General features: G+C 33.1%; 1 long non-coding RNA gene across 1 annotated transcript; it reads left to right on the plus strand.

The window, feature by feature from the left end:
• The first annotated feature begins 97 nt into the window (after nucleotides 1-97).
• On the plus strand, nucleotides 98-645 carry LOC124192243. The gene is made up of 2 exons (XR_006873622.1): nucleotides 98-415; nucleotides 482-645. It is a non-coding gene; the product is annotated as an uncharacterized LOC124192243 (long non-coding RNA).
• The last annotated feature ends 7257 nt before the right edge of the window (nucleotides 646-7902 follow it).

Here is a 7902-nt window from a genome sequence, read left to right on the forward strand (position 1 = left end):
CATTGCGAAAAAATTTTATCAGAAAATGTTATTGCTTTTAAAATTTATTTTTTAATATTCACACACATTTATTTTTCCTATGGCCCCCAGGGGGTCTGTGGATCTTAAGCACACAACTGTGAAGCACACTACCCAAAAGCACTGTGCTTAAAGTCCATGGTTTCTGCTGTTGGAATAGTTTTGAAAATTGCCACAAGATGGAGTGACATGTAAAAATAAAAAAAAAATACTCATTTTCCGTGTGTTGCACCAAACAGAGTTGCAAAACCAAACCATAGCTGCCGTTTCGCTATACCTCAGAACTTAGGGAATCTCTTTAAGTGTTGTGGACAAACTATTTAATTAAATAGGTTTACTACTAAGTTAAGGAATTGAATACTTCTTTGTATTGATATAAATTTAAAAAAACGTTGAGGTAAAGTCTTGCCATTTATCTTGTCAAAACCTTTGTTAACAAAGAATGTTGGATCTCATCAAACAGATATGTCGCTGGGTACAGATGATGATGCATGACAGTTTCTACCTCTAGAAGAAAGCAGGGACAATACCATAGTAGAATTTTAGCTAACCCACAAATTGTATAGTAACATGTACACAAAGTGTTATTTTCGTCAATGTTAAAATACACGATGTTTCGGTATCGCGTCTGAAGACCATGCGACTTATTTTTGGTAAGTTTTTCGAAAATGCTATTATTTTCACCAGGAACTAACAATATATGAAAAACTTGGTTTCCAACTTGTTTAAGTGATTGTGGATATTGTTCAGTTTTGTTCCTCTTTACTTGTGACTGGCCATGACCAATCAAATGTAAAAATTTACAACCAAAAGATGTCTCCCGACAACAACTTTTGGATAAGTCTGTTACAAAGGTTTCCATTTACTACCTATTAAAAAAATAACGTAAATAATAACGTAAATTCTACTTGTTCTTGTTTATTTTCTACTTATCTTTAAGTAACACCAACGTTTCTCGCTTTTGTATTGGAATTGATGGTAAGCTGTTTAACCCCGGATTTGTGCTTATAGTTCAAGGTTTCTACTGTTGGAATAGTTTTGAAAGTTGCCACTAGATGGTGTTGAATGTAAAGATAAAAAAAAAATACTCTTTTTTCGTGTGTTGCACCAAACAGCGTTGACAAACCAAAACCTAGCTGCCGTTTCGCTAAACCACAGAACTTAGGGAATCTCTCTTTAAGTGTTGTGGACAAACTATTTAATTAAATAGGTTTACTAGGAAGTTAAGGAATTGTGTTCTTCGTCGTCTCTTCATTTTGTTGATATAAATAATAAAAAAAAAACGTTGGATTTAGTCTTGCCATTTTTCCTGTCAAAACATTTGTTGAAGAAGAATGTTGAATCTCATCAAAAGATGTTGCTGGGTACAGATGATGATGCGTGAAAGTTTGTACCTCTAGAAGTAAGCAAGGACATTTCTGTAGTAGAATTTCAGCTAACCCACAAATTGTATAGTACCAAGTACACAAAGTGTTATTTTCGTCAATGTTATAATACTCGATGATTCGGTATCGCGTCTGAAGACCATACGAAGCTGTATCCTTATAATTTTCTTATTTTTGGTAAGTTTTGCGAAAATGCTATTTTTTTTCATCAGGGACAAACTATATATGACAAACTTGGATTCTGTTGGGAAAGAGTCGAGCATTCTGTCTTGGCTCACTCCCATATCTGTTCCCTTTTTCTGCTGCTAAACAATCACCAACTCTGACTACTAGATGTCAGCGCCAGTTGCGCTTATTCCGCCAGAAGCGATTTATCAAGAAGCGCAAAAGCAAGACTAAACCAGTCTTACCGATTGCGTTATTCCACTATAACCCCTGCTGAACTGGACGTGCTAATATCAGACGGCGACGTCGACGAAGACTCACGATTTCAACGACGAAGTCCATTGGCCAAACGTGTTCGCTGTATCTAATTACATCCGGGACATTCAATGGCCAGAAGGTTTGAACGGTCGCACTTATTCCGACTCTTTTAATTGAATGTGGATGCTGTTTTCAAATTTGTTCCTCTTTACTTGTGACTGGCCTTGGGCAATCAACTGTTGAAATTTACGACCAAAAGATGTCTCCCGACAGCAACTTTTGAGGTAAGTCTGTTACAAAGGTTTCCAGTTACTACCAATTAAAAACTAACGTGACTTTGTACTGCACCCTTGAAAATTGTTTGTCCGAAAACTATTGCTTCCATTTGAGGTTTGATCGTTGAATACAGCTGAGCAGCCCATATTTGACTGAAACAAAACTGGTCATACTGTTTTTGTACTTTGTGGTGAAAGAATCTTTTGAACATAACAATGTAAGTTTTTAAGAAAAAATTTGAGTTTGGATGTCAAAAGAAACGTCAAAAATTTTACTATTACATTTGAAATTAAAAGTTTTCGTAAATTCTAATTTTTCTTGTTTCATATTTTCTACTTTTTTGAAGGAGCACCAACATTTCTCGCTTTTGTATTGAAATTGATGGTAAGCTGTTTAACCCCGGATTTATAATCCTACCGACGTACCGTATAGGTCGGGCAAGTCCAATTTGGACAAAATACTATCAACGTATTTTATGGAATTCTTCTGAACCTGTACCTAAAACGTTGTTCACGCTAAACATACAACATCACGGTGCTTTTGTATACCGGCGCTGTCCGCCTTTTCAATTAGAAGCTGACGAATGCAGCTCCTGGCTAACTTGGGAGATTTTACCGATTCCTGATATTTCACATGGTATACAAATGCTGCAAGTTAAGGCTGGTAAAGATCCAGAGGACCTCGATAATAGAACCGGAATTTGCTCTTTGCTACAGTTTGCATTGTATTCTCGTCAAATAACACATTTACCTCCTCCACTTCACCATCTAAGTGCTGAATCTTCAGCAAATGTTGCTCAATATACACCAACTAGGTTAGAAGAACATCAAGTTACCAATGATTTATCAAATCCACGTGGAAGCTTGTCCGTCACGACAGACTGTGATCCTAAGTGTTGTTGCTCCTGTTTTCTATGTGGTAATTAGTAATTTTCTTACTGGAAATACTTACTAAGGTTCAGTCCTTCAGTTTTTTTATTACCCATATCTTTCTATTTTTTTAGCATACATACATTTCCCCCTTATTAAAATGTTTCCCCTTCGTTCATCAAGTCTACTTTTTTTCAAGTAAAAATGTTTTCTGTTAAAAAGAATAACATTTGGTGTTGTAGCTCGATTTGTGAACAAGTAAACAGAATAAAATTTAGTTTTGAGCAATGCTTTACCAACCAATCCACCACTCAATCGCACCAAAAGCCCGGACCCCCCTTTTTTCCCATTCCGCTCTGGGACCTAAAAAATCTGAAAAATACAGACTTATTCAGTTTTCTACTCCTGATTTTCCCATGTTTTTATAACTCAAATATTCCGTGCTGTTTTGGAGATATTTTATGTTAATGTTTTTTTTACCCAAATTTTGACAATTTGGGAGGAGGGGTTCTTTGGGATCGCTTTTAGAGATAAATTTAACATTTAAAATAAAACTAAATATCCCAAAAGATTTCTGGGTCACCTCTCAAAGTAAAGAGAAAAGGAAATCGTTTTTCGGATTTGATTGGCTGAATTATTAGCAATCAAGCAAAGGGCTCATTTGACCAATTTCCCACTCAGACTAGTCGCCATTTTTTATCACTCTCCCTCACACTCTTGACGGATAAAAGCTAATAACTAGGCCAATCAAATCTGGAAAACGATATCCTTTTGGGTTTGCAATGAGTGGTGACCGAGTCTCCTCTTTTGGCAGAATTAGTTTTATTTCAAAAATTCGCTTCTCACTCTAGGACTCTCTCGGGAGACAATATGAAATAATCATTTAGCTTCTGCATATTTTTACCTTGATCTTCACATTAGCGGGTGATTGATAAGTAATCCGTTTTATATACTTTACGTTTTTTAGAAGAAAACTAAATAACAAGAGACAAAAATATTCGAACGGCCAAGGTAATATGTAAAAATTCTCGGCAGTTCAAATACTTTTGCTTCTTGCCGTTTAAAGTCATAGAAATTTATAAGAATTACATACAATGACAGAGAATTAAAACTCTTGTCTGCTAAGTTAAATATAGAAATTCACGACAAAACACGAAAATCGAAGACAACTTTGGTAGTAACAAAAGTTTTAGTTTCGTGCAGAGTTGAAATTTTTTTTTAACAAGCTATGCACACAACTAATTCTGTAGTCATTATTACAAACATCTTAATTCAAATTAAAATAACGTAAACTTTAAACACTTTGAATTAGTCTATAGATAGTTTTCATTCTATTTGGCGTGAATTTTCTATGAGCCGCACTGGATGAAAATTATTTAAAAACTAATGTCAAACTATCAAAGTGTTTTATTATTATTAAGACGGCTACTGTTAATGCTTGTTAAAAGTTTTTCAATATTTATTGATGTTTTTGATGAATCATGATGACAAATTTGATTTTGACAACAGGTTTGGCTTCTTGCAAAGTTGAAATGAATTGATCCAGCATTGCACGAAACTAAATTTTGTTGTTATTATTATAAACACACTGATTGAAAGTAATATTTATTTGACTTTTAAACACTTTGCATTTGTGTAAGATGATTTTCAGCCTGTTTGGCGTGAATTTCTGAAAAGCCTCACCGGGTGAAAATTATTTTTGCACTAATTAAAAAATGTTAATATTAATTTTTATGATTAAGATTGTTAGGTCTGTTTAAAATTGTGTTCTTATTAAACTGTTTTCCTTTAATTCGATAGTTACAACAGGTTTGGCTTCTGGCAAAGTTGACAAAGTTTTATAAAGCGTTGCACGAGGCTAAATGTGTTGTCATTATTAGGAACGTAATGAAAGAATGACTATTATTCAAAATTCTTAAAAATTTTGGGATTTGCTAAGTTGCAACCATTCTGTGGTTTGGACTTTAGATTTCCGAATTTTTACAAACACATGTTTATACAAATAAAAAAAACGTTCAGGTGTTGGTAAAAATTTGTTTAGTTTAACTTATACAACATTATAAATCGAAATAAATTGATCGTTAAAAGCACTTCAAAATTTAATTTTTTGACAGGCTCTCTATTTCAGTATATTTTGTATTGAAAAATCTTTGTTTTTTAAATTTAATTTTCATTTTGAAGGTCGAGAATCAAATTACTATTTTAATACAATATTCTTGTATATTATGTATATCGGCGTTGCTAACCCAGTCCTTTTTTCTTTCATTTTTTTCTTTTCGAAAGTAAGAGAAAGGAAAGAGTATAGACTGACCATGCCGATACACTTTGCGTCAATATACATTAAAACAGGTTATATTTTAAATTCGGTTCAAGAAGCTTCGTAACGTGATTGTATTTCTTTAAAAAAAATCCTGTCAGCAAAGGAATGAATTCTATCCAAAAATTGACTAAAATAATTTTTAAAAGCTTCCAGTGTTAATAAACTTGTGTTCTGCACAATATTACAAAAACTTCTGACAACTTTGTAGACAGTATTGCATTGACCTCCAAAAAAGAAAGAAGTGTTCAGTTGAGAACAATTTTAGTTTATTAAGTTTTATTCTTCGTCGTTGGTGAAAATGTAAGTTCTAAATCGAGTTTTATTTGTATAAGAGAAATTCTTCTTAATTCCTTTTTGTCCTTTCTTCCAATTGTTGCTTAGAAATAGTTTTTAAATCTAAATTAAAACTGTTTCATTTTTTATTTTGAATATACATTCTTCTTTAATAATTAAGTTGTTAAATCCAGGATTTGATTTACCATTTTGTTTTTGTTGTTTTGATATTTTCATTTTTTTAAGGAGCAACCACGTTTCTCGAATTTGCATCAATGTTGAAGACAAGTTGATCAATCCTTGCTTTATTATCCTACCTGTCTACCGTAATGGGTCTAGTACTCCACGTTGGGAACATTTTTATCAACGCCTAATCTGGGATTCACTTCTTCCTGTACCAAATACCCTATTCGTCTTGGAACTCGGTCAACACGGCAAATTTATTTACCGTAGATTTCCACCTTTCCATTTGTCAGCTGATTCATGCTCTAACTGGTTGGAATGGATAAACTTACCAGTTCCGAATACATTACATGGAATACAAATGTTACAAGTTAAACAGGGTAAAAATCCCATGGATCCATCAAATTTAACCGGCATTGCATCTTTGCTAAATTACCGTCTTTATACTGAGCAAATATCTAAATCTGCTGTTGTTACTACTGTTGAATCGCCTGTACCCAGACAAGAACGAACAACTGAGGCGAATGTATTACAAAATAGGGATTGTTACTGGTGCTGTTGTTGGCATCCAACTGACGACTAATGTTTTCCACTCTTGATAATACATTTTTTCCTTTTTAAAACTCGTGGAAACTTAAATAAATTTTAAATCTTAGCCAAATTTCAACTGTTTTCTTTAACTCCCAAATAATAAGGACACAAATTTATTTTCTTTATTCAATTTAGATAAGACAGAAAAGGGGATTAATTAAATCATGAATCTAAATATTGTATGTTTATAACAAATTATGAGAAAAACTATTTGTTATTCTTTTTAATATTCTCTAATGGAACATTCAATGTTGTTTCCACTAATACGAACTGTTATTTTTGAGTGAAGTAAATTAACAACTGGTAATTTCAAGAAAAGCCTTTGTAATAAAAGTTCTATTAAAGCAACTGTTTATTCGGTTAACTTTTCATTTTTTTGTGCTTTGAAATATTTTCACTACTTTCTGTATAGTTCGACGACAAACGGGACACATGGGATTTTGTTTCCAAAGTTTTGTGGAACAAGAATAACAAAAAATCTGATGTCCAGTTTTTCCATGTATAAAAGCTCCATCAACTTTGTTGGTTTGGCCACATTTTCCAAAGCACATTTCAGTTCCAGCTTCAGAGTTGTGAGTTGACTTACTACAGCTAGGTTGTGGATCTCCAAAGTTATCGGAATTTTTTTTTGTTTTTTTTCTTTTAATATATTTTCTCTTTTTCCTTGGCCTTGCAGGGAGCAAATCTTTTCTTTTCTGAAAATATCCAAGTAGTTTTAACGTTTTACGTTTTATTAGTTTCATAATTGTTTATCATATTTCTGACCGTGTAACATTCGTGGCAGTATTGTCTAGGAGAATTTATTGAAATGAAACATTTCAGACATTGTCTCCTTTTTTTAAAAAGAAGAGGTCGTTGATTGTCGTCGTCAGAACTTTCTATGCCAACTTCATTGTTATCTTCGGATGGCTTCTCTGTTTGGATAATTGCTATGTCCTAAAAATGTATTGTTGGTCATTGTATAATTAAACTGTTTTTTTGCGAAAAAAAAAATACTACTTTGACAGAAGAGCTAGAACTGTTTGAGATCTTTTCTTCTATTTCGTTGCTTTCGGGCTCAAATTCAACGTCATACACCTCCTGAAAAGAAGGAAGAGGTTTTGTTGTATCAGATGTGCTTGGTGACCAATCATCTCCAGAATCTTTAACCCAATCTAGATAATTTTAATTAAAATGTAATAATAAATTTTAGAAATTCATATTAGTAAAAACTTTCAAATTACCAGTTGACGCGTTTTGCCAAGAACTATGTCTAGATTCTTTACTTTCGGAACTATCATTTTCTTGTGAAACAGTCATATCTAGTTTTATTCGCTTGGCATTTGATTCTGAAAATAATTTGCTATTAACTTAAATTACCAACGAAATTCTAAAACATTATAGGTTATAAATGCGTTATAAACGTGTTTTCTCACAGATGTTTATAAAATCAGCATTAATTTAAAAAAGAACTTTGTTACCGTCATTCATTTTTCTCTGGTTGAAACAACAGGTCTGCTTGGATGTGATCGTCTTTGGTTGTACCTCTGCAGAGGAGCAAGTATAAAGTTAAACAGTCGCGGCT

Source organism: Daphnia pulex, chromosome 4, assembly GCF_021134715.1.
Source record: "Daphnia pulex isolate KAP4 chromosome 4, ASM2113471v1".
Taxonomy (NCBI): domain Eukaryota; kingdom Metazoa; phylum Arthropoda; class Branchiopoda; order Diplostraca; family Daphniidae; genus Daphnia; species Daphnia pulex.